This window comes from Ambystoma mexicanum, chromosome 5p (assembly GCF_040938575.1).
Source record: "Ambystoma mexicanum isolate Mex_15411 chromosome 5p, UKY_AmexF1_1, whole genome shotgun sequence".
NCBI classification, from domain to species: Eukaryota; Metazoa; Chordata; class Amphibia; order Caudata; family Ambystomatidae; genus Ambystoma; species Ambystoma mexicanum.
The window spans coordinates 745,691,128-745,715,754 of record NC_090930.1 but is presented as its reverse complement, the minus strand read 5'-3'; the positions used below and the strand labels follow the sequence as shown (position 1 = coordinate 745,715,754).

The following is a 24,627-nucleotide window of genomic DNA, read 5'->3' as shown; positions in this document are numbered from 1 at the left end:
TATTGGTTTGCAATTCTTGATGTGTATATTTGTAGAGCGTTGCGGGATTGTTTTGTATTGTGTATTTTAGCCTAGATGTGGTTCCCTCTGTGTTTTTGCTTCTTGAGTTATCGGGAAGTCCCTGCAGGTTGTGCAGGAAGAGTACACAGTCATGTTTCTCATATGGCATGAGGGAGTGTGTGCTGCAAGCAACCTGGAAGAATACAATGAGATTGCTTCTTTCTGGGTGGAGACATTTCAAAGAAGGAAGTGGTCTGAACCCAGCAGGTTGAGAGTGCAAAGGAGGTGGAGACCGTTGAGGAGGAGCATCATGTTGCAAAGGAGACTCAGTGGGAGTATCAGCCTAGGGTGGTGTTGCAGCAGGCAGTAGATGGGCTTCTGGGGTGGAGGTGGACGAGGTGCGGGTGGAGAAACAGACTTACAAGGTTTTCCCTGTCATTGCAAAGGAGACAAGGCCGGAATAGGAACCCCAGAGTGCAAAGGCTGCCCCCCCCGCCATCACACAGACCACATGGTCCTGGGTGTTGCAGTACTTTGACCTGTCACCAGAGAAGGCTGTTAAGTGGACTATGGCAAGACAATGAGGCAGTGGCATAGAAATTAGGGTCACACCCTGTGTAACATGGCCATGCATAATCACATTAATCTGTGCATTGAAGACATTTACCAGGCAAATGAGTCCCCTCACAACCATTGATTCCACCGGTGACCTAGCTGCACCACAGCCCCCAAAACCAGTGGCGAGGATGCTGGTGCAAGCATCTCACCAGACGTGAAGCACAATGTATTTGGGCAGACCATGACAAGTATCATGGAAACCTTGCCCAATCAGTGGCAGGCAACAGCAGGTGGTGTTGCTGGTAAGCCCCGGGAAGCTTTTGAAACCTGTACACTCTGGCAGTGCCAGCTTTTGGGCAGAATCTGCCAGCACATATAGCTTGCTTTGGCTGATGCCCATCAGCTGAGGGAACTGGATTCCCCAGCATTTGAGTCTTTTGTGGCAACATATTTGCTGCAGCAACAGCCTTCCCTCATGGAGGTGACTGTGAGGGGGAGGGCGAGGCAGTCACGGGGTAGCAACTGTCCTCTCAGAGAAGCTCCACAGACATGAGAATGGCGCTGCTCTGACGGAAAACTCAGGAACTTTAACGGTGGCCGATCACTCGGTTTACATACCTTGTGAACTTCAAACTTGGAAGTACTCTGTGGGACAGCTGGTGCCGTTTAGGGTGAGTGTATGCTCTTTGCAAGAGACATGGGCATTTAGGGGTTAATAACACTCTATGACAGAGCCCCAATTTATTGGGAGAACCCAATAACCTTTCACAACTGGGGTTTGTGAGTGTGGCGATAGTTGGACTCAAACCAGTACTGGCAAAAAAAGGCAATGGCTTGCTGTTTTCAACTAGTCAGGGACTGTCATTCATTACTGCAGCTGCTGGCTTCACAACCACACTCCCCATATAACAACTCCTCTGCGACTAGAGAAAAAAGTGTTTTGGCTATGGGTATTTGTTGTTCCACAATATTCTACGATTGAGTGAATGCTAATTTTTATAAATGTTAATTGTTGAATGTGCAGCACTAGGAGGCTTCTCCTGTGCCCCAGCTACAATCACAACTTTCTATGACAGCACAGTTGCTGGGAGCAGCTGTGTGGTTCATTAACAACTCGCACAAGTGCTGCCGGACCGTGTCACATATGACCTCAAGGACTTTCTAAATTTCAAAGACAGTTCAAGGGTTTTTACAGATTTAGTAGTGAAGAGGCTCTCTTAGGGCCATTGCTCTGCATCTTATCTAGAGACCCGAGGTCTACCCCCTAACCCAGGCATCCCCCAGCCAGGGCTGGTAACTAGGGATCATTAACCCCTACTTTCTACAATCTATCTCTTCCAATGATGATGGCCAAAGGCAGAACACCTAATTGATTGAAATCTCCATCAGATAACAATCTAGGTGGTCCCTCCTCTTAGGTTCCCAAGGTGACTTAGGTTGGATTATGTGCCTTTCAGTCACTCAGGCACCAGTTGCTCTTACCCTGCCAACCTCCCGCACTGCCTCCGGGCCACCCCTTGCACTGGGGTCTGTATCTGTACCATATAGCGCCCCCCTTTTTCTTCCTGCACTTCAGACCTTCCCTGTCTACTGCCTTAAACCTAGCACTTGCAAATTGCTGGCTGCACTAACACTGTTTGTTGTCTTTATTATTTATTTATTGTTTTTTATCTGTTTCTCCTCTGCTTCGCACTTTCCACTTCTCCCCCTTACATGCACTTTCCCCTCCCCCTCTCCCATGCACTTGCGCGTTCTCAATGTCACTGGGCCTAGTGAGGTTGTTGTTTTGTTCTCCCCTGTTCCCCTCCCTTGCCTTGTCGCGCTCTGAAACACTTCTGTACGAGCACAATAGAAATAAAATATCAATATCAATACCCTTGTATGCATAAAGATTCTTATCCTAAAGTCTAGCTGTCCCTCTCACTTCTCTCACCGGTATCCCGACTTTACTTCACCTAGAAAACGTCCCCTAAACTTACTGGGTCTACCATCACTTCACCAGACATTTACTTTGTCATCCACTTCCTTCTCAGTATACTAGATCTACTCCATAATGCACTGATGCAACACTTTTCTGATGAACATAAAATGATTGTATGACATTCCTGCTCTTGTGTTTCAACAGAAATATAACAATGATCTCCATATGTTGCTTATATTCTCAGATAACAATTTTTTTAGTGGTCAATTTCAGCAATTCACATGTATCGGTCTGTACTTGAGAATATAAGCAGTGTAGGGAGATCATTGTTCTATTTCGGTTGAAACACAAGACAAGAAATACCATACATTATTTTTATAATAATCAGGAAAGTGTTGCATCGGTGCGTTATGGGGCAGATTTAGTATACTAAGATAATAATGAGGACACATACAGGATTGTTGACAATATTTGTCCTTTGCAGCAGAGCAAGAGATAACATGTCTTGTTAGTTGAATCAATAGTTCTACTCTTTATATACCAGCACAACCAGGATCATTATAAAACCTGTCCCTTCAAATAACATACATTTACTTCTTCATACCTTTACTTCGTCTACATCTTCACATTGTGAAGGTGGCAATACGTGACAAAGGTTAACTAAAGGTTAGGGTTGGGGTCAAGGACTGGCAGGGGGTAGAGCATGGGGTAAAGAAGATAAGGGGGTCTAAGGGGTCTCCCCCTGTAATGACAAAGTAAATGCTAGGGGAAGTGAAAGACAGGAGAAGTAAATGTAAGTGAACTTATGGCAAAGTGAATGCAGGGGAAGTAAAGACATGCATCCATCTCCCCTTCTCTGCTTCCTCGTACTCCACCCACCAGCTCTTCTCTCTCTCCCCAACACTTCCTCTTCTGTCCATCTAATGTTCCTCTCTCTACTGCTTGCCTCCACCCTACAATCATACTTCTTACTACCCTCTTCCTCCCCTCTCCACTACTTTTACTATTCTCCCCCTCTTCACTCCACCACTACCCCACATCCGCACAACTACTCCCCCTCTGCACCACATCTACTTAATCTGCCCACACTTTCTCCCTCAGTCACCATCCTTTCACTTCTCCAGTCACCTTTCGTTCACGCTCTACTTTCACTGCTGCTCTCAATCACAAACCTTTCACAAACACACAGCAACACTAGAAACACTCTTTCCTGCCAACCAATAACTCACATTGCACACTCTGTCAATACCTTTCCTCCACACTCATTAGTTGCATCCGTTCTCCTCCTTCAAGCATCTGTGCAGCTGATGGTCCACTGTCTGTTCCAGTTAATGCACCCTCTGCATTCAAGATGCTCAGGTCACTGAGTAGGGTGGTCCACAGCATCTCCTTCCCATCGGTTGTGCTTGCACTTCTTACAAACCTTTTAACAGGTTTCAGTGATGTAGTGCCCGCTGATGCCATCAATCTTGATCTTGACATTTCAAGTGTTTTTGCCAAAGCGTGGGCTAGTAGATGTTCGTCACATCTGTATTCTTTCTCTAATTATTTTGCAACTGCGGCATCAAATATCCTTGCACATTTTCAGTGTCACCACCTTCTATAACCCCTCCACCCCGATACTGATGCTTGCAGATGTAATCTGGACACTAAACTTGAAAGGTGGATCCATAACTGAAGTCAGTAGAAACTCATTGTTACCTTGGAATCTAACGACCTGTAGATCACCAAGGTTCAAAGCAGGTCTGACCCTTAACAGTTGTGCTGCATCTGCATCTCCTGCCAAGGCACAAGCGGGGTTCATCCAAGCAGGCACACCAGAGGATGAATCTCCCTGAGGGTTGCAGTGCGACAGCTAACCCAAATGGGTGACCTCCTTGAAAGGTCATAGGTCAGAGCAGACATTAAACAGCAGCTTTATGGTGTCAGAAAGGCCCCATCTACAGTTCTGACCATTGGTCCTCATGTCTATGGTGAAGTGGAATGTTTGGCCCCAGACTCCTGCTGTAGCTGTCCTGCAATCATTAAATGGTAGTACTGTCTTGCAAGAGAAGATACAACAGCCAAGAAGTCTGACAGTGAACAGCATTTCCCATAAGACACAGAAATCTAGAGTTTTCCCATTACAGAGTGGGGGTAAAAGGTCTCTTGCCAACATTGAACAAGTACTATCCGTCACGCGACTTGTGACACTTTTGGCCTTCTTGCAGTTCATTTTCAATGTAGTTGTGGTCAATAACAATAAATAGTTGAAGCTACCTGAACAAGTTGTGCAATTCTTGAGGCCATCTGTGGCCAGCTTCACCCCCCCCCCCCCCAAGCCCCTGCCGCCCCCCTAAGCATGATGGATTATAATTAAAGCTTACAGTTTTAATGAATTCATTTTTTTGACGTTTCCGTCTGTATTTAGCCAGATTTCTTATTTTTTGAGTTTCTCACATGTATTTGTTGCCATTTATTTTTTACTTATTTTTCCAATGTATTTCAAGTGAAATGTTGGCACATGCACTTTAATTGTAAAGTTGCATTTTCAATGTAAACAAGAGCAATGAAAGTACATGTCTAAAGCCCATTGAATTTAGTAAAGCTGATAAGCATCTGCCCGCTCTACACCTAAGGTCGCAAGAGAGAATAAACTGGTCACGGATTTGACTTTGTGATTCACTTTTTATGTCTTGGAATGAGGCAAAGATTAGTCATCTAATGTGCATAAACGGTTTGCTCTCAGAGGCCAGTTTAGCACTTACGGTTCTGAAAGCACAAGCATTCGGAATCCTACTAATAGGAAAAGCTCGCTTCAACTATTCCATTCCCCATTCACTGCTGATCTGCTGAGGAAAGGGCTTTGCATTACAAATCCAGTGCAGAAAACAGAGGCAGCAGGGGGGAGGCATCAAGGTATTTGTAAGGCCATTCTGGGGGTCCTACTCAGGTTACTGCTCTGCTTATAAAGGAAAACCTCCTTTCTTTAGGACATCTTCCCCATGTTGCCAGTCTGCATGGGAGAGGGGGGCTCAGCTAGGCCCCATTGACAGCAGGGGAACACATGCGTTTATGTTTTGGTGGCTTTTAAACAACAATACAGACAGTAAACTATTTCATTTACATCTGTATTTATATGTAAAAAAAATACAAAAAATGAATACATTAAAAAAACATTTTTAAAACGTCAAAAATGGAAAACTGGGAGCTCTAATTATAATCTACTAGTATACAAGACTGTGTACACGGGCCAAAGTGAAGGTTTACATCAACACAGTTGGACCACTACATATCCCAAAGCAACAGCTCACTCTAGCAGTGACAACGGGCAAAGCTATGAGAATTGGCATTGTCTCTATGTATCCTAAGGCAACAGCTCCCTCTAGCAGTGACAATGGCCGAAGCTACGGCATCGGACAAACATACAGGGACAAACATCCATCTGGCCTTTATTTTATTGTTAACTAATTTGATCATCATCCATGTCGTCTTCCTCAGCATAATTGAGTATCCTGTCAGCGGATAGGGGCGACGGATGTAGCAATTTGAATTTGTAAACTCCTTCCACCATTTAACTACAGCGTGTGTTGTTCTTCCCTGATCTTCAGTGGATTAGATCTGCACCCCACCCCCTTTTGTCCTTAATTGAGTGGACAGAACTGAAAGTGCAACTTTCTTTGTTGGTCTTTGTGTAGGTTCATTGTCGTGGTGTAATACCGAAGCTTCTACTTGTAAGGGTGCACATGTTACAGAGTGGCTTGTGGGAGGGAGCGGAATGTGAGTTGGAGGATACCTTTAAATTATCAAATGCACATCTGGCAACCACAAAGCCTCCCTGAATCTCTGCTACATTCTTCCACAAAAATCACACAAGTGTGAGTCACGTAAAGCTGCCATCAGAAATTCTCTGCTCTTCTTGTGCATCCTCTCACACATTACCCAATGGGCTGTGTCTAGTTCACCATCTTAAAGAGACAGACCATCATTTGTATATTCTGCCTCCCTGAATCTGTTACTTTCGGCCACAAAAATCACACTACAGTGAAACCTCACAAGATACCTTTAGGGATTCTCTTCTCCTCCTCCCAAGTTTCCTATATTATGTCTCAGTCACTCACTTCAAGAGAATGAAACTGAATGGCATCTACTGCTTCTTTGAATCTATGATACATTCTCACCTAAAAATCATCCAAGTGTGAATCTCCCAGAAGATACCTTCAGGGCTTCTGCTCTCCTCCTGCCCCCCAAGTGCCACCTGATCGCAGATTACTCACCTTCATCAAAAGGTGGGCACAGAATGGTATCTCCCACCTTCCTGAATCTCAGCTGCTTTCTCACACAATATTCACAAAACTGTGTGCATCTCAAAAACTGCCCTCTGGTATTCTCTGCTCATCCAAGTGTCACCCAATATTTCATATCTCATCCACTCATTTCATGAAACAGACACTGAGTGGTATCTACCACCGTCTTGATTTGACTGCTACATTCTGCCACAGAATTGATGCACATGTGAGTTAGGACGGTTTTTCTGTGGTGCAACTAAGGGCTTAGTAAAATCATACAACTGTGACAGAACAAAACTCCACTCTTAGTATAAGGCTGTACCTCCTGAGTATTTGGTAGCGTAGACAGAGCAGTCAGGCTTATTTTAGGAGGGAGAGAGGGCTGTGGCTTGGTACAAAGAAATTGTAGCATACGCATGGTCCAAAGAAACACTGAAGCACTATGTATTGTAAAAATAAATGTTTTATTTAAATACAAGTAGGCTAAGAGCAATCTTCTATGAATAACTACTATCACATTATATATAAACACAATTGTTAAAACCAACTCAATATTTAAGGGATACAGCCAAAAGTATTACCTTGTTAAGAAGGGCAGCCAGCAGTTCAAGGTTAGGTAAACATATAACACATTCAGAATGCAATCAGCTATTCTTGGGGAGTAAAACCACGTTACATATACATTTTGAATACAGTCAGTAATTCAAGGGTAGTAGACCCTGTCAGTCATGCAGTGACACTCAGTTAAGGAATCACTTAGTAAACCAACCCTGTTACCAGAATACTTTTCTGAATAGTGGAACACAAATTCATGGAACAGTATGACCCATAACTACATTCAAGATAACCCTCAGTTATACTATGTGAGACCTAATGGTTTAATAAACTATTACAGTTGCTTTTCAGATCAGTGGGACACAGACTAAGGTAAGCTAGAACACGTTATACTATTTGAGGGTTGAACCAGGCAGACCAAGGTCAGCTAAAATCACAGTACACTTATTCAGAAGGGCACACAGCTATTCAAGGTCAGTAATGGACCCTATGACTGTTCTGAAAATGCCCTAGGCAGATTCAGGGGAGGCACAACCCAGGGTTACGAGTTTACATGAGCAGCAGCTAACGAAGGTGAGTAAAACCTATATACTTTTTAAAGGAGCTACCATCAATGTATAAACCTAAGACTATTTTAGAATCTGTATAAAGCAGACCAGGGAAAGCAAACCCCAATGTTACACTTTGAGAATGACCCAATGTTATTCCAGGTAAGTAAAACCAAATGCAGACTTATTTTGGACAGGCTATACAGCAGGTCATGGGAGAAAGCAAGACCCAGTTGGTGAACTTATGTACTTATATTCTTCAAGAAATAGTTGGGTGTAGCCAACAGCATTACTCTTGGGAAGTGGGGGAACCAATTCACAGGTGAGTAAAATAACTGTATATATACTTTTCAGAAAGCAACACACATTCAATGTAAGTAAGATCTTTTATAACTTCTCATGTATTAGAGGGGCAGTTACCACACCAACTCTGTTACAAGTAAGTAACTTTTAAACACTTGTTATATTTTTCAAGGCAGAATCCTTTTCTTATCCGGTCCTTCCCTATTCTATTGCATGAGTTCTCTCAGAGGCAGACGAAGGACCTCAGTGGTCTAGGTGCCAGCTGTAGGCACAGTTAGATAGGGGTCAGTTGCGGAAAAAGTAAAAAGTTCCTGAGGGACTCTCTTCAAAACAAGTATGTAGTGCACTTTAGAGTTAGTTAAGGTCCAGGAACTTCAAAGAAGATACCCTAGGATTCCAGCAGTGGGCCTGTGTGAACAGGATGAGAGGGATCCCAATAACATGAAACACCCCAAAGCTACACAGGAATCACAAAAGGCTTAAGGTGAGTACTACCCCAGCCAACACAGTACATCAGCATGGAAGAACAGTTTGCAGCAGGATGTCTTCAGGAACTGCAGCCAAAAATCCATTTGATTAATTCCTTGTCGTGAAGACTGAAGACGGGACACTGGAAGGGAATTTGCAGCAGGGATCAATGGGGAAGACTCCAGACAAGGGCTTCTTCATGACTGTATGTGTCTCATAAGTTTTTGTGCTCTTTTCAGCAGCCAGATGAACAAATATCACTGGTTGGATTCGCATCACTCTCTCGGTCCTGGACTCTGGTGAGGGGACTTTGGAGATTTAAATTGTATTTCTGCAGTAAAAGATCACCAAAGTGTCAGATGGATTCGGACTTCAGAAGATCATGCACCACACAATGGCCCTAGGAAGATTGGAAGGAAGGGTTATAGAAGGCTTACACAGCAGGCTCTCTGGTGACTGGAAATTGCAACAGCCATCATTTCTTCCTATGCCTCTTTGGTTTCAGCTCCATTGGTTGACATGTTTCCTTATCGAAGAAACCTTCGATCCAATGAAAAACACAACCTACTACAACCATGTAAAACCTTGAAGAGACTGGGTGGTACTAACTTTAATCATTGGGCTCCATTGATTTGGAATTCCATGCCATCTCTGATTAAAAACAGCACGTCTCTTACCATATTTAAGAAACTGCTCAAGACGCACTTGTTTGATGAAGGAGAAATCTAATAGCCTTGCTGCTCCTTCTCCTGCTGTTATATTCTGTTCCATGTTGTCTGTCTGTGTAAGCGCTCTGAGGCCTACGGGCAATAGGGCGCTATATGAAAACTATAATAGATAGATAGATGTTAGCTTCCAGGTTTGGAGTTTTTATCAGGAACTACAGCACAACTTCGGCATTCTCTCCCTGCATTTTATAGCAAGGAGCGGTCTGGCTGTCCAGTCAGGACAGCCAGCCCCCCACTGGGGGTTGCAAGGTGAAAGGCAAAGGGCGGTAGAGTTTTGGACTCCTCACTCACTTCCTGCCTTCTCAGACACTCTGTAGACTGGGTGGGGAATCCAAAGGATTCCCGCTGAAGACAAAACTCCCACTGAGGTCTTTCTTGCCTAGAATGGTTCGGGAAAAATCTCAAAAACAGCACGCATACAAGAAATGGTGAAAAAAGAAGAATCCCACCATTTTAGAAACATGGTGGCCCTTCCATGCTTTACTGAGGATGAATTAACACCCTGCGGGTAGTAAAGACTAAACATCATGAAATTAAAACCACTGCAACTCCACAAATCCATGTAAAACTTGCAATTGTAACACAAGTTCACTAGGTAAGGAAGAAAGGGGATGCATCATATCCCCCAGCACACCACACAGTGGGGTGTGCTGGCTCACTAATACAAAAAGGAGATGAAAATCCCTCTTTACTACTTGAGAACTGTAGTTCACCCAAGTATAGAAAAGATAAATTGACAGGAGCCCAATGGAGCAACTCAGCCTAAGCCCAAATGTTGAAGAAAACTATAACTTCAATCATACACTATGGAGAGACATAAAATGTTCACCCATAAACAGTAAAAGACTAGGTGACAGGGGAATATAGTTACCAAGTCTAAGCAAAAAGGTTCTGTGGTTGACGCAGGTCAGGAAGATTTATCATACATGTGAAAGCCATACCCAACAATGCGAGTCTCAGACAATCTGCCCTTTGGTATTCTCTGTGCCTCTTGCTCTCTCTTCCAAGCGTGATTTCATCACACATATTTTGTTCACTCAGTTCAAAAGATGGACAGTGAATGGTGTATACGAACCTCCTGAATCTCTGCTACTTTCTCCCACAAAAGTCATGTGAGCATGAGTCACACACAAGCTCACCTCAGGGATTCTCTGTTCCTCCTGCTCCAGCAAGTGTCACCCGATGGCATCATGAGTCTCATTCACTCACAGAGAAGAACACTCACTGATATGTCCTGTGTCCCAGAGTCTCTGCTTTCTTCCACACAAATCATGTAATCATTAGTCTCCCACAATCTCCCCTCGGGGATTCACTGTTCCTCCAAATTTTACCCTCTGTCATGTGTCTCATTTACTCAATTGAAGTGATCCTCCCTAAATCTATTAAACATTCTCCCACAAAAATCACACCAGTGTGCATCCCGCACAAAATGGCCTCCGCGATCCTCTGCGCCTCCTCCTCCCCATAGTCTATGTGCTCTAGCACCTTGAAGCATCTCATGTGTTAGATTGAATTACCAATAACGATCTCTGACCCAAATAGCCGGACAGATTAAAAGAATATGGCAAAGTACTACTTTATTATCAGCATAGAATAAAGTAGGGCAATCTGGCGAACAGCAAGCAGGATTTCACACACTCACAACCAAATGTGAATGCACAAAGGTTTTAAGCCTTGATGTTCATCATCTATGACGTCATCCTATGTGGCAAACTGTAAAACATATTGACGGGAGGGATTGGTTAAGGGGCCATACATACCTATATAGCATGTAAGTACCAACAATATTACTGGATGCCCCTTAACTGGTGGGCACGCCCCAAAATACCTCTTAACACGTAGAATACTGATTATAGTGAAAACATGGCAGCGGGTTAGTCTTTGTAACATTGTATAGCATTTTGCTACATAGACCCTGTGATTGGTTGGCATGCTTTACCAACCTTGGACATTCAGCTCGTTAGCAGCACGTAAGCAAAACAAAACTGATGTGCTGAAAATAATGTCAGACTACTCTCCACTTTCCCAATTAGACCATCATCTCTCATCAGTCCGGCCCTAAGCCAAGGCTTCGCCTTTGTAATTGACCTTGCAGCCTGGTCCCTGTACTGGGACACTCAAGGGAGTGTAGGTACACCATTATCTTCATCTGGAGCTTAATGAATAGCCCTTGTTTTTGACGTCTGAATCATATGTGAGGAGACCACGAATGTGTCCATCTCAGCCTTCTATTTACTGCTGTTTGATTCATTACTCCTCTCGGCCTCTACAGACTTGTTCACTCCAAATTGCATGGGCTTTCCTCATCTTTAACTATCCAATAGTTGGCTCTTGTAGATGTTTTTTTTTCTTTGCTTAATGTAAGAGAAATATGTGTTACGTAAATGGCTTATACTTTTGACTCCCCTAGTGCCTTGCAATTATTCTTTGTAGTAGCATCCTTGATCCCCGGCCAATGGACTCCTCTTTATTCCTCACTCAAAGCTGTTCTTCCAGCGTCTCCCGACTCTGCAGCCCTGGTCTGTGTTCGAGGTAGCTTGATTGGTTTCAATACGAGTTCAATGTCCATCTTTTCATCATGGCCTCTCTAGTCATGTTATGTTTTACTCTGCAGCAAGCTTCTATGTCTCGTCAACCTTGCATTTCTGTGTATATACACTTACTAGTCAGCCGGTTACTGTATCTTCTTTGCATACATAATTTCTTTGCATCTTAATTACATGTTTCTCTTATTACATTAATTACATCTTTATTCTTAAGTATTTTGATATCGTTTCAGTGCGGCTCAGTATCTTTCCTTCATGAAGTCACTCTGTTTTTGTCAGATTTCACTTATAGCTCTATGATGTTCAATGGTGTGTGCAGACATCCTTCTACCCTATCAGCTCGAGTGTACATTCGATACGGTTGTCCGAGTGCATGTCTTCTCTCAATGCGGTATTGGGATGATACCTACTGTCCCAAATAGGGCTCTTCTCCTGCGGTTCCAATATGACCGAGGTGAGGGGGCAGAGCTATGGATGACGTGTCCACCTGCTCCTCTAGATGTCACTCAATGGTGCATGTCTCATTCACTCACTTCAAGAGGACACCAATTGGTATCTCCCACCTCCCTGAATTTCTGCTACTTTCTCTGACAAAATCCATGCAAATGTGGGTCTTGCCCAACCTGCCCTTAGGAATTCAATGCTCCACCTTCTCCTCCACGTGTCACTCAAAAGCATTGGTCTAATTTATTCACTTCATGATACAGAAACTGAATGTTAACTCCCACCACCCTAAATCGCTGCTACTTTCTCACACAAATATCACACAAGTGTAAGTCTTGCACAACCTGCCCTCATGGATTCTCTGCCGCATGCTCCTTTCATGTTTGAAGCATGAGGTTTACACATTTTTTTATCATGGCACGTACGTCGCTTAGAGAACTTAAAGCACAGAAAGCGTGGTATCTTTTTCTGCTTTCAACAAGTGCTGGTATTTTCTCCAGACTTCTGTCGGTGTCACTCAAAATCAAATGTCACATGCAAGTATCTCTCACGGTCACACAAGCTGCTCTTACTCTCAGGTTTTCCCACTCCCTGGTCGCTCCAGATGGCACTTGTGTTGTTCACCCAACTCAAATCACATAATGTTTCACGCAATGTAATCAAAACCTACCCTAAATCTCACCACCTCTCCCACTCTTCTTCCTACCTGATCACTACCCTTCACCACTCCACTACCCTTCCACACATTTCATAAACATACATCCAGCACCACCCTCCAATCTTTCTGATGCTGCCAAAGACTGAAAGCGAACTCCAACCACAAGTCCTTCTCAATAGTCCATGAGGTACTAATTGGATGAACTTTGTAAAAGGTTTGACAGATGGACGACCTGATTGAATCACCCACAATTCGAGTGATGTGATGTTCTAACAAATAGGTTTTCCCAGGCCTATTAAAGGGCCTATCGACAGCAAACTGAGGAGTCATTCCAGAGCCAGGAACATGCCAGAAATGGAAGCCTTCCTGTTGTGAGCGAGGTCTTCCTGAATAAGGCAGTTAGGGATAGCACTTGCCTGGGTCTTTGACAGGATCCTAATTGAAATCTACAATAATAAGTCAGTTTATGCTCTAAAGTGCCTCACTGAAACTTCTGCAGTTCCTTTTAGTTGATGTGGTCCCTCTAGCTAAATGGAGACTCGGACACATTAAAGTGTCAACAGACGAAGGTGGTTTCCGGTCAAAGGGTCGACTACAAAGGGTCGAATGGTCAAAGGATTGACACCAAAGGACCAAAAACAAAAGGATCGATTTTTTTTTTTATTACATTTTTTGCTGGGTTTTCGTTTAGGGAAAAAAAGTGTTTTTTACCACAAAAAACAGGCGTTTGGGGGGGACCCCCAAAAAAAAAAATGTCAAAAAAAATAAAAATAATTCCGATCCTTTTCTTTTCGGTCCCTTGGTGTCAATCCTTTGACCATTCGATCCTTTAGTAGTCGATCCTTTGAGCTATAACCGAAGAAGGTACATCCCCTTAATGAGGCATGGCTCAACCCCTATGAATAGAACAGAGACCTTGAAAAAATGTTTGTCATTGTGTGCTGACAGGCTCCCCCAAACTAGTAAAATGTGTACAGACCTGTGTCACATAGACTCTTTGCACTGGCTAGCTAGTCCCCCTGTTGCTCTATGTCAGAGTGTAATTGTAGATCCTTGAAACACTGGTTGTACTCTACGACCCCTCCCACCCACTTCCTCAGAGTCATCCTCTAGTTTAATTTTTAATTTATTTTAACATTTATAAAGCGCTCACACAGCCCACAGGCATGGAGGCGCTGTTACAGGAATTGTTTGTTTTTCTTAGTTGTGTTGTTTTTTCTGTCTTAGTTACGTATTTATAACGCGCATAAACACCCAGAGGTTTCTAAGCGCGGACCCGGGGATCGAACCTGTTGGTTTTTCGTGTCGTCTTGCTTCCAAGACGCGCACGCTGCCGCTGAGCTATCCTCCCTAGTGGATGTTAACCAATCCCTTCATGGCTGCTTCTGACATCCAGAAATCAAGGACTGCTTCACAACAGGTCCACAGAATAGCAGAGCGGCACACAAAATGTGAGCGGAGGCGGGGGGTTTGGGCACAATTACAAGAACACCATCATTTGTAGTACTGTTCTTTGACCCTCCTGCTGGAAATAGTAAACAGAAAAAAAACAGTAAACAATGGCAAATAATACATCTATTTCATTAGTACATGCATTATGCAGTGCCAACATGACCCATTCCAATCTGTAGGTGCTATCCAGTCTTGTTTTTTTCTTTGAATTCTGGGGCTTGTAGATCCACTTTTCCCAATTATAAAACTCAGACTACAAGTCCCAGAATGCAAAGAAAAACCAGGACTGGTTAAGGCCCTACTGATTGGAATGAGTAATGTTAGCAACTATCTATGCACATCTTCATGAATGATCGTCGCTTCACAAATCGTTGTTCTACTGGCACATATGTAATGTACATGACAGCAGTACTAGCATGCCCCTCAAAGACACTACGTCATTTCAGTAAAACAGTCAAAATCACCCTATATAGTTCCCTGAAACATCCGTTATAAAGAAGTGATAACAGCGCCAATGGCAAGCTTTCACATGTGGCAATGGTCGAAGTCCACAAAAAAAAGGGCCCAGTAAAGTGAGGGATTACCGCTGGGCAGCAAGCCATTACCACATGGTACTGTCAACATAAATGGAACCCAAGGCTATTTCCCAAAAGCAAACGAATGCCAAAAAACAGCGAACTGCATTGCTCCTTTTAAGTGTGAGGCAGATGGCTCAGTGCTGGGAGAATAAAAGACCAACGGAGATTGCTTTAAGTGCAAGGGAAAGACGAGTCAGGAAAATGCATCACTTTAGCTGTGACTTCTGCCTCTTAGTACCACAAGGGTGTGCCTGCAGGATGCAGGTAGTCCCATGCATGCCTGAGGGATAGCACTTGACACATGGGAACAGTGACACAAACTAAATCGCCCCAAGGGCCCTTGAGTACATTCCACCGGAAGACTGGGTATTTAACAATGTCGAATGAAAAGAGGAGATGCAGAATGCACCAGTATGAAAAGGAACTTCATTTCTAAGTCCAAAGTGGCCAAAATCAGTTAAAAACATGAACCTGCGGAAAAGCAGACTCTGAACGATGTAGTTCAAACCTCGGGACACTACAATCAGGCAAACAGTACAAAAAGGCTGGTAGTTGAAATACCATTTGCTTTCACTACTAACAAGCAACTCATAGTGCCCTCATGCCTGTGTTTGCAATGGCCTCGTCACAGGCAAAAGTACCGCTGACCCCAGGTTATCACGCTATTGAAAATACGCTCTGCCACACGGTCATTTTATTGACAGCTCCATTGCCAGTGATAGTGCAGTTGTGGCAACAGCAACATGAGCGTGTAGATTGTATTGCCGATTGGTATGTTCCTCTTCTATAATGAGTAGCATCACAAGGTCTTAAAGGGCCGGTTCCTGCAAAATGCACTGTGAGCACCGAACCTAGCACACATTCGTGTGGGGTGCATGCTCCCGGCACCAATGTATGCAAGGCGGCTGGCAAGCACATCACTATGGCTGGGCAACACCCACCTCCTCCCCCCATACACACACACACCCAGAAATACGCAGGCTGCCTTTGTCAATAAGGTGAGCTTTTCATTACATTAAATCATGCAGGTTAAACAGCACATCCTGTGTGCTTTTTGCACTATATGACATGTTCTGAGAGTCTGCTGCTGAATGTCATGAGCTCAAGCACCAACATGCAACTTCACCCATTATGTGACCGTTTTAACATGCACAATGAATCGACTGTCAACTGGCAGGGCATGGAGAGGTTACTGGGTTAGAAGCACTGCCCTACACACCCACTTGCCCTTCCAAAGCAGCATGCCCGGCCCTGGTGAGTGGCCTGCCTCTTGCTGCCAGACCAGAAAGAACCACTGCACTGATGACTATTTCCATGCCACAATTGCAACCATCATTCACTGCTTGGAAATATCAAGCACATGTTGCGTCCCTAAGACTCAGCAGTGGAGTGATGGCGACAGAGGACACAAAGCGTTAAAAGAGGCAGCGCGTGCGGCCTTGCGGCCCTGTACTTCCCTTGCTACGCCACCACCAAGGCGTGTTATGTTCCAGGCCTGGCTGGCACCCAGGCAACCCCTGAAAGTGCTGGCTCTGCTCAGATGCCTTGGTGGTGCGCCGGCCAGTGAATGGATCAGAGTCAGTCCCTCCGTGAGTCAATTCCTCAGTCACTCGGTGAGTGGGAGCGAGTGAGTGAACGAACCAGTGAGTGAGTGAGAACATGTCAACTGCACCCTCCTAAACTCCTTTCCATTAGGAACCCGTCCCAGATGCATTGGGCTTCTGTGTAAGCTTGGAACATGTGTAAACATGTTTCATTGATGGATTTGTTTGGGACTCTTGGGAGTCTGGCACATTTCTGCACAGTTTGAGAGAAGGAAATACACAACTTCTGATTAGTGTGACGCCCCCCCCCCGCCCACACCTCCCCACAGTAAAGAAATCTAATCTCCTTAAGCATTCAAATGCTTCTAAATCATGTATTTTTTGATGGCGTGTGAAATGTGTGTGTTACTCCAAAGACGCTACTTTCTTTTTTTTTCTTTTTAAGTATTTATGGCTTATTACCAACCTTAAAACTGCATATCGTCCATCATTTGCAAACGTGAAATCGACACAATCATACTAACACATAATGTATCCTATTTACATCACCACACGTCAACAATGTGAATCACTAAGCCAGCAACACCTAGAATGCTCTAGAACCCGTCAATTAAATCCGCTCCGAGCAATTCGTCATCTCCTTGATGAAACGTACCAGTGCAGCAGTCGTTTACTTTCCACGCCTTGCAGCTGAGGAGTGTGGCCGCGTGTCTTTCTTGAAGTTCGGAAGGCGTTGCGTTCGCTGCCCAGTGAGCAGGCCAGACAGGAGACGCTGTCGTCAGGTGATTGAGGCGTGTGGTGTGCGCATTAGCTGGGCTTGGACTGCAGCGCCTGAGGCACAGAAGCACAGAAGGCGAGTCCCCGTCCTTCCGCGTGGGAAGCACGTGGGGGAGCTGCGCGAGGCCACAGCGCTGGCTGAGGTGCGGGCAGACGCTAGTAAACATCAGGAGACTGCACAAACAAGACGCATATGGTAAACGCAGGAGCGTGATGGGTAGCTGCCTAATTGCTCTTCTCCCCTCACAAAATATTTGCTCTCTCAGAGTATAACACATTTTATGTTCTTCAAACATCTAAAACACACATTTCATTGTCTCGTCAGACAGAGTAATGGCGCAGTTCAAGAAACGCAATTGCATTGCAGGGCATAACAAAAAGATCCTAGATTTGGGAAACACCGGTGCTTTAAGTGAGTCGGGGCCGGCTGGGCCGAAGTTGGGAATGGGCCGGGGCCCTACTGGGGCAAACCAGTCCCGCCACGCTGGGACACATTATTCCACCACAGGCGCAATGGGAGATGCCCTGCCATGATGAAATCAGGCAGGCAGCTGTGACTGACAAAAGTGCCAGCCAGTCACGGCGTCCCCAAACTGTTACTTCCCCTCGCGAGGCTTACGAAGTTCGCACAAGATCACAAGAGGAAGTTGCAGTCCCAGGCGACCCTGGGGGCTCGGTGATTCAATCTTCTCTGCGAGCCCCCAGCTTTGCTGACGGAAAAAGACGCCTTGGGCTCGGTGATCTGCCTATTAGATCACCAAGCCCGAGGCGTCTTTCTCCATTGGCAAAGCTGGGGGGCTCGGTGGTCTAATCTGCTCTGTATGCCGCAGAGCAACATAGGGGAAAAAATGAGTACTAATCACTGCACTGAAAATTTATAGATCAGGAAATGTTTTTTATTAAACGAGGCTCGGAAAATTCGCCAGGGATGCTGTGCGCAGTGGAGGGCAGAGAGAGAGAGCAAGGGGGTTGGCAGAGCACACGTATGCAGGGTACGTGTTCCTGTTGCGGGTGCCCTTCGGAGCTTTTAACATTTTTTCTTGGTGTCATGAGGGGTGGGGGGAGTATATACTGTATAAAGCATTCCACAATTCTACCACCTGTCCCAGCCTCCAGTCGGTGAGTCAGGATACTTGTATAGCGCAAAAGCCAACTGGCGTCTAGGCACTTCAGGGTTTGTTAAGAAACATGGAGGAGTCTCTCTGATGCAGAAAATAACCAAAGCAGATTTACAAATATCCACAAGATATGAAGTGAATCAGAATCAGAGCTGCAGAGAAGACACATTGCAATGAAATGATTTGCCCAGGATCACACACTTTGTTTGTACCAAGCAGGTGGTGTTACAAAATGCACTTAGTTACAAAGGTCAGACCATCCCTGTGCATTTTTACATGTTCCTATTTAGGCCATGCACCCCCTTAGGCCACGCACATCAAGTCTTAGGCCACACCCACTAGGCAAGCCACACACACCCCACCCACTCAATTTCTTACCCCACTTAAAGCATAGAGAGACTTCCAAGGAAAAATCAATTTAAAGTTAGAATAGCGTAGAACATTCCAGATGTTGGCCTGCGTGGAAGACTCAACCCTTGGCAGGCGATCCAGCACGCGTGCAGCTCCTGCCTTTCACGTGTAGAAGGAAGGCCCTCGCCAGTTGGACTGATCCTCTCTTGCAGCGCAGGTGCTGGTTTACTACTCATGTAGCTGGCATCAGCACACAGCCCTTACATTCTTTGATAACCCCACCTACGACTGCACATCGGATGCCCCCAACAAAAGACGCAGAATGCTGGGGCCCTTTCAGAATGTATCATAAACGTGTACCAATGAAGGCAGCCAACGACCACCAATTATTGCCAATTAAATTCTGCCCTCAGCGGCCGCTTCCGACCACTCGCCTCCACAGCTAAATGCCACACGAGCCAATCCCCCTCCGCTGTAACCCGAAGGTCTTCAGAGCCAAGACAAAAGACACAAGTGCAAAAGAGTGAGGAGGAGGAGGGCAACAAGGCGACAGGTGGAACCTCAGGACCAAAGAGAATCTTATTGCCATGCCTGCGTACCAGTATGCAAAATAGCAACTTCATAACAAAAACTCTCTCCGGCACAGTAAATGCCCCCAGTAACAAATCAAACAACGCCAAGGAGCGTGTTCACATAATATGCATGCCACACAGAACAGGTGCAATACACGCCACTCACATTCGGGACAGTCCACGAAGCATGTGGGCTCCTCTGGCCGCCATGCACTCCCTAGGGGGCTTGAATGCCATGCCGTGTGCATCAGTTAACGGTACACTTTGCACCTGCTGTGACGTCACACGCCTACCTCGTCATCAGGGTGCCACCTGCTCTGAAGAATGTCGCTCTCACAGCACAGAACTCTTTGACGAGGCGTGGGGCACATGCAGTGGTACTCACGGTGTAGGAAAAGTGGTCCACGAAGCCCCAGCCCTCCAGACGGGACACTTTGGACATTGCTGGTTAAAACTTGATGAAGTGGCGGGTGGCAGGAGCACGTCAGGTGCTGCCGGGGCTATGCTGCTCAGCAGCTGCGATGCCCTCCGGGATAGGACGGTATCCCGCAGATGTGTTCCACTTGTTCCTCTTAGAATTTCCCTGTGGAGAGTGGAGACGCCTCGCGGCTTTCGCCTGCCGTCAGACTAGCATCACATCACCTGCTCCTCGGGAGGAGCCGCCTTCGCGTCCCCGGCACTGCGCTGCTGCTGCTGGAAGCGAAGCTCCGCCTCCGCTGGCCGTTGTCTCAGGTGCTGTGGAGCTCCGTTGCCCTCAGTCCTCGCAGGCAAGAGCTCTAACGCACGCACTCTTCTTCCCGTGCAGCGCCCAGTGCGTGCGCAGCACTCACACAGTCTAAATGATCTACGGTGCTCCATAGGGCGAGGTGATACTAGGCAGCAGGAAAGAGGTGTCATTGGTCTTGAACATGCGTGGAGGTGTGCAGCTGTGTGCATGAATCCTGCTTGTTAATTTTGAAATCAGGGACTAATACAAAACAGCAACGACTTAGAACATTGGCTGGAAGACATGTTCCACCTGTTCTGTCTATTTCCTTTTAAGTCTGGCTAGAATCAAAACAATGGGCGGTCCTATTCTTACTCAGGCCAAAAGTGTACCTGTCATACAAAACACCTCCCCGGGGGTCCCCTCGCTGCTTTCAGGGTTTCACAAACGAGTCACGCCAACCCTCCCGATTTAGGCGGGAGAATCCCGATTTTCCCCTGAGAAATATTGTTCTTTTTCACGTTATCCCGCCGAAAATACATCTTTGCCCAATGCATTCCTATGGCAAAATTGTTGTCTCCCGATTTTTCGGACGATATCTCCCCCCCAGGTGGGTCGGAATGTTGGCATGTATGTGAGTGAGTCTTCTTTACTTCGGTTTCACATATTTCCATGTGACACAGTCACTTCCGATCTCAGTTCTAGCGCATACACTGTCACAGTTTTAGAACACGGCACACTCCAGCAAGGGTCTCCTTTCCCTGACAATGAACGTGGCGCATAAAAAAAACGCTTTTTTATCTTTAATCCGTTTTGAGTAGGCTTCCAACCTGTCTCACACCCACCTTTACAAACACCCCGTGTCACAATAGACTAGGAACCAGGCCGGAGTGTAGCAATAAGATATTTATTAATTTATTATTTGAGGGAAAAAAGAAAAATATTCAAAATACAATTTGCTGCAGCCACCGATGTGGCACACAATGTAATGTTTCCTACGGAGCAATTGGTTCAAAATCCTAACACAATTCTCATAAATCTTTAATGGCAAACAGGAAAAATGGTTTTAAGCATGTGATTGCACTAAAGTTAAGCACTCCCCCTGCAACACTCACCCCCAAACATCAGCTAACTTCCCTTTGGATGGAAGACAGTGCCAGGAAGTAAGAATAAAGAGGGAAAAATCAGATTTGGAATACAGCCTCTCACCCCAAGATGGGAAGTCAGAAGATAAAATGAAAACCCGATTTAGGAGCAAAACAGCAGAATAGGATTTGCTTGTTACTCGCACAGCAGCTGACGACTGCAGTGGGACAGCTAGGAAGGAAATTTGTGTTGCTACACTTAAGGAGATGGGAACGCTTTTGGACTAATATTCCGCACACAGAACAATGTGGAAACAAGGTAGGAAGATTGATTTCTGGGAAGAAAGCAAATACAAAAGAAAAATACACACAGTATTTGTGATGACAGATGGCTAAGGAAAGGGATTAGCTGTCAAAATCGGAAATTGGTTTCAAGAACAGGGACAAAGGCACACAACAGGTAAGATGCTAGGCACGATGGATCAATCTCAATGGAACTACAGTTTGGGTTTTCAATGGGACAGATGCACGTTAAGAGTTCTTGGGGAATACACACAAAACACGGGCAAATTCGGTTTTCAGTGACAAGGAGACTACTTCCTAGAGACTATATTTTAAAGACTATAGTTATTAAAGAAAGACTCTGTAACGCTCACCTGACTCCCACGGAGGCGCTGGCCTGGTTCGCGCTGCTGTGACCTCTTCTAAGGTGATGCGCAGGGTTCGGAAGACGGACTGGACCGGGCCCCCAAATCTGGCTTGTCTTGCTCGCAGAAGTATCCTTCTGTAGGCGAAAATAGGGGATTAACTGTCTGCGGGGTAATGCAATCAGCCTCCCACTTTCCCCTCTCATCCTCCTCGAAACCCTTCTGTGATTCCTCGTAGCGTCTCACCTTAGGGTCTGGAAGGACGAACTCTCTATCCTGCTTCTGATGCAGGGGCACGTTGGTATCCAGTTACTTCGCTGGATTTTCGGATTGGTGAGAACCAAACTTGCTTTGCTTCCAGGTAAGTTTTTTGATAAGAGGTTCCCCTTGTGTCCATGCATTAATGTACTAATGCTAGTGTCTTTTTCCCCATAGGGGCCGGGGTACGGAATGCCGGGGAACTGGCGCCGACCCGAGATGAGAGGTGAAATCCTTGTAGAAATCAGGTAAGTCTTTAATGAGCGTTTTTTTGGTAATGTCTTTTCATTCGCTCATTAACGCTGATGTCTCTTTTTCCCCTTAGGGGCCGGGGTCCGGAAATGCCAGGATGCTGCGCGGACCCGAAATGAAGAGGGAATGAATGAACAGGTAAGTCTTAACATGGAGATTTAGCTTTCCTTATTCCCTTCTCTCTCTCACCTTTTGTTCTGGTCTTTTTCTCCCTAGGCGCTGGGGCGTGACTGCGAATCTGGATGATCTCTGCTGAACATGGAGGCGCCCAGTAAAGGTGAGTGGAATGCGGCGCTGCAGCGATCGACGCGATGAGCTTTTAAATAAAAGTCTTCCTTTTCAGGATTGTCGGCGAGATGTCTCCGGGATGCGGATTTAGCAGGTAAGGACTTTTCCTTCTTCTGTTCTCTTCTTCTCTTCCTTTGCAGGTGATCCAGGATGCTGGCAGGCGTGGCAGAAGTCAGGATGCAGGAGCAGACACATTGAGCGCCCAGCTGCTATATGCAGAACAACGCGAAGCATGTGTGGCTGTTCGGGTGGGGTTTAAATAGCCTTGGAAGAAGTTCCAGGTATGTATCCTTCCTCCAATCAGGTATGTATCCTTCCCTGACCACGCCCGGTTGGTAAATTAGTCCCACAGGTAAAGTAGTTCCTTTTAGGCCTCAAGGAGGCCGGGATCCTGCAGCATGGTCTGTATCAGGTAAGTGCACCCAAGCACATCCATAATGAGCCTGGCGCCTATGGCGCCAGGACTGATGTCTTTTATGAGCCTGGCGCCACAGGCGCCAGGACACTGTCCAAAGGGCCCCTATATGGGGTTGCTGGGTCCTTCCTTGGGGACTGGATGTCTGCTTTCGGGGACGCAGGGCTTGAACCGGCTCCCCGGGAGCGGGCATCATGACAGACACCAAGCGCAAGGGGGTTCATTTCGAATGTCAACCTGCTTACACCGTGAATTTCCTTATAGGGAAATTCATTGATTCACTTCCGAATAATGCTAAGGATTTAGACAGACAACTGAAAGATTTATCAAAGGAATGTGCCGACATACACAGGCTAATACAAATTCTTATGTGAAAGGTGAATGAATTATATTGGCAATTTGGACTTTCAATGAGATGTTCAATAGAATTTTCATGTTTTTTATGGGACTTATGTTACAAAAGAGAAGGGGTATGCAATTTGGGACTGGGGTTGTTTGCTACTTACAAAGTAAGTCTTGGTTTAGGATTCTGGAAGTCAGCAGGATCACAGGACCCTCTGGACAGCTAGGGCAAGGGTTCTGGTCTCGGCACTCTCCAGGATGGGATTCTGGACAGCCAGGCTGGATCTCAGGACTTTCTGGACAGCTACTCAAGGGACACAGTCACTCCACTCTCCTGGATGGGACTCTGTACAGCTAGGCAAGGGGTCTGGTCTCTGCACTCTTGGATAGGATCAGCTGCCTCCGTCCTCTTTCTTCCGGTCTCCCTGGTTTCTTGTGTGTGTGCCTGATCCTGTGTCTAATACAGTCCCCCCTTATATAGCCCAGATGACATAATTTATTTTACAATCTGGGGCAGGTGTTCTAGAAATACTCCTACCCTGGGGTAGGACAGCCAACCATTCCATTCCCCAGCTGCTGGTGTCATTGGTTCAAGGGGAGGGGTCACCATCTGTCCATTTTGGCATTTATGAGAGTTCTTTGTTTACTTGGCCAACTTTTTAGCAAAACTGAGTTATGTATCATGACTCAAAATTTATACTAGCCACCGCCATAAGAAGTAGATAGATGGTTTTAGTGGTCCGCAGGGAATTAGACAGTCCAATCGCCAACTCTGTGCGAGGTAGCTTAGCCCTTTGGTGCATTTCTTTCATGAAATACATAACAGTTTGAATTCTGCAAATAATCCAACATGTTCAAAATGTACATCTACATCTTTCCACCCACTATCAAATTTGTCCCTTTTTAAAATCAGACAGGAACAAGTCTTAACTGGCCATTTCAGTTCACAAAGTCCTAGAAACATGCATTTAGTCTCTGAAAATCTGCTTGGAAATCACATGGAAAACTATCATAAAACCACATTATGTCTTGTTTTTAGTGCTGTGGAAAAACGCCTACAATGCATAGGGTCAATTTTGAGGCCTTGTCACAGATGGGAGGGCGGTGCTTCACCCCCCCCCCAAGCCAAATGTCTCTGGGTACATTTAAGGCCCAAAGCAGAACTCCCCTACAACTAAAAAACACTTTTAAACAATGCCACAACAACGGCTGTGCTTTTGTCTACTTGGCACATGTGTCATGAGC

General features: G+C 45.5%; 1 protein-coding gene across 1 annotated transcript in view; it reads right to left on the bottom strand.

Annotated features, from left to right (window-relative positions):
* The window catches only part of LOC138481164 (rho GTPase-activating protein 6-like), a 2,140,333-nt gene extending 2,120,158 nt beyond the window's left edge, over window positions 1-20,175 (bottom strand). The window contains exon 1 of the mRNA XM_069613116.1: window positions 19,775-20,175. The gene's annotated coding sequence lies outside the window, so the exon portion shown is untranslated. The remainder of the gene's footprint in view (window positions 1-19,774) is intronic.
* Window positions 20,176-24,627: the final 4,452 nt, after the last annotated feature.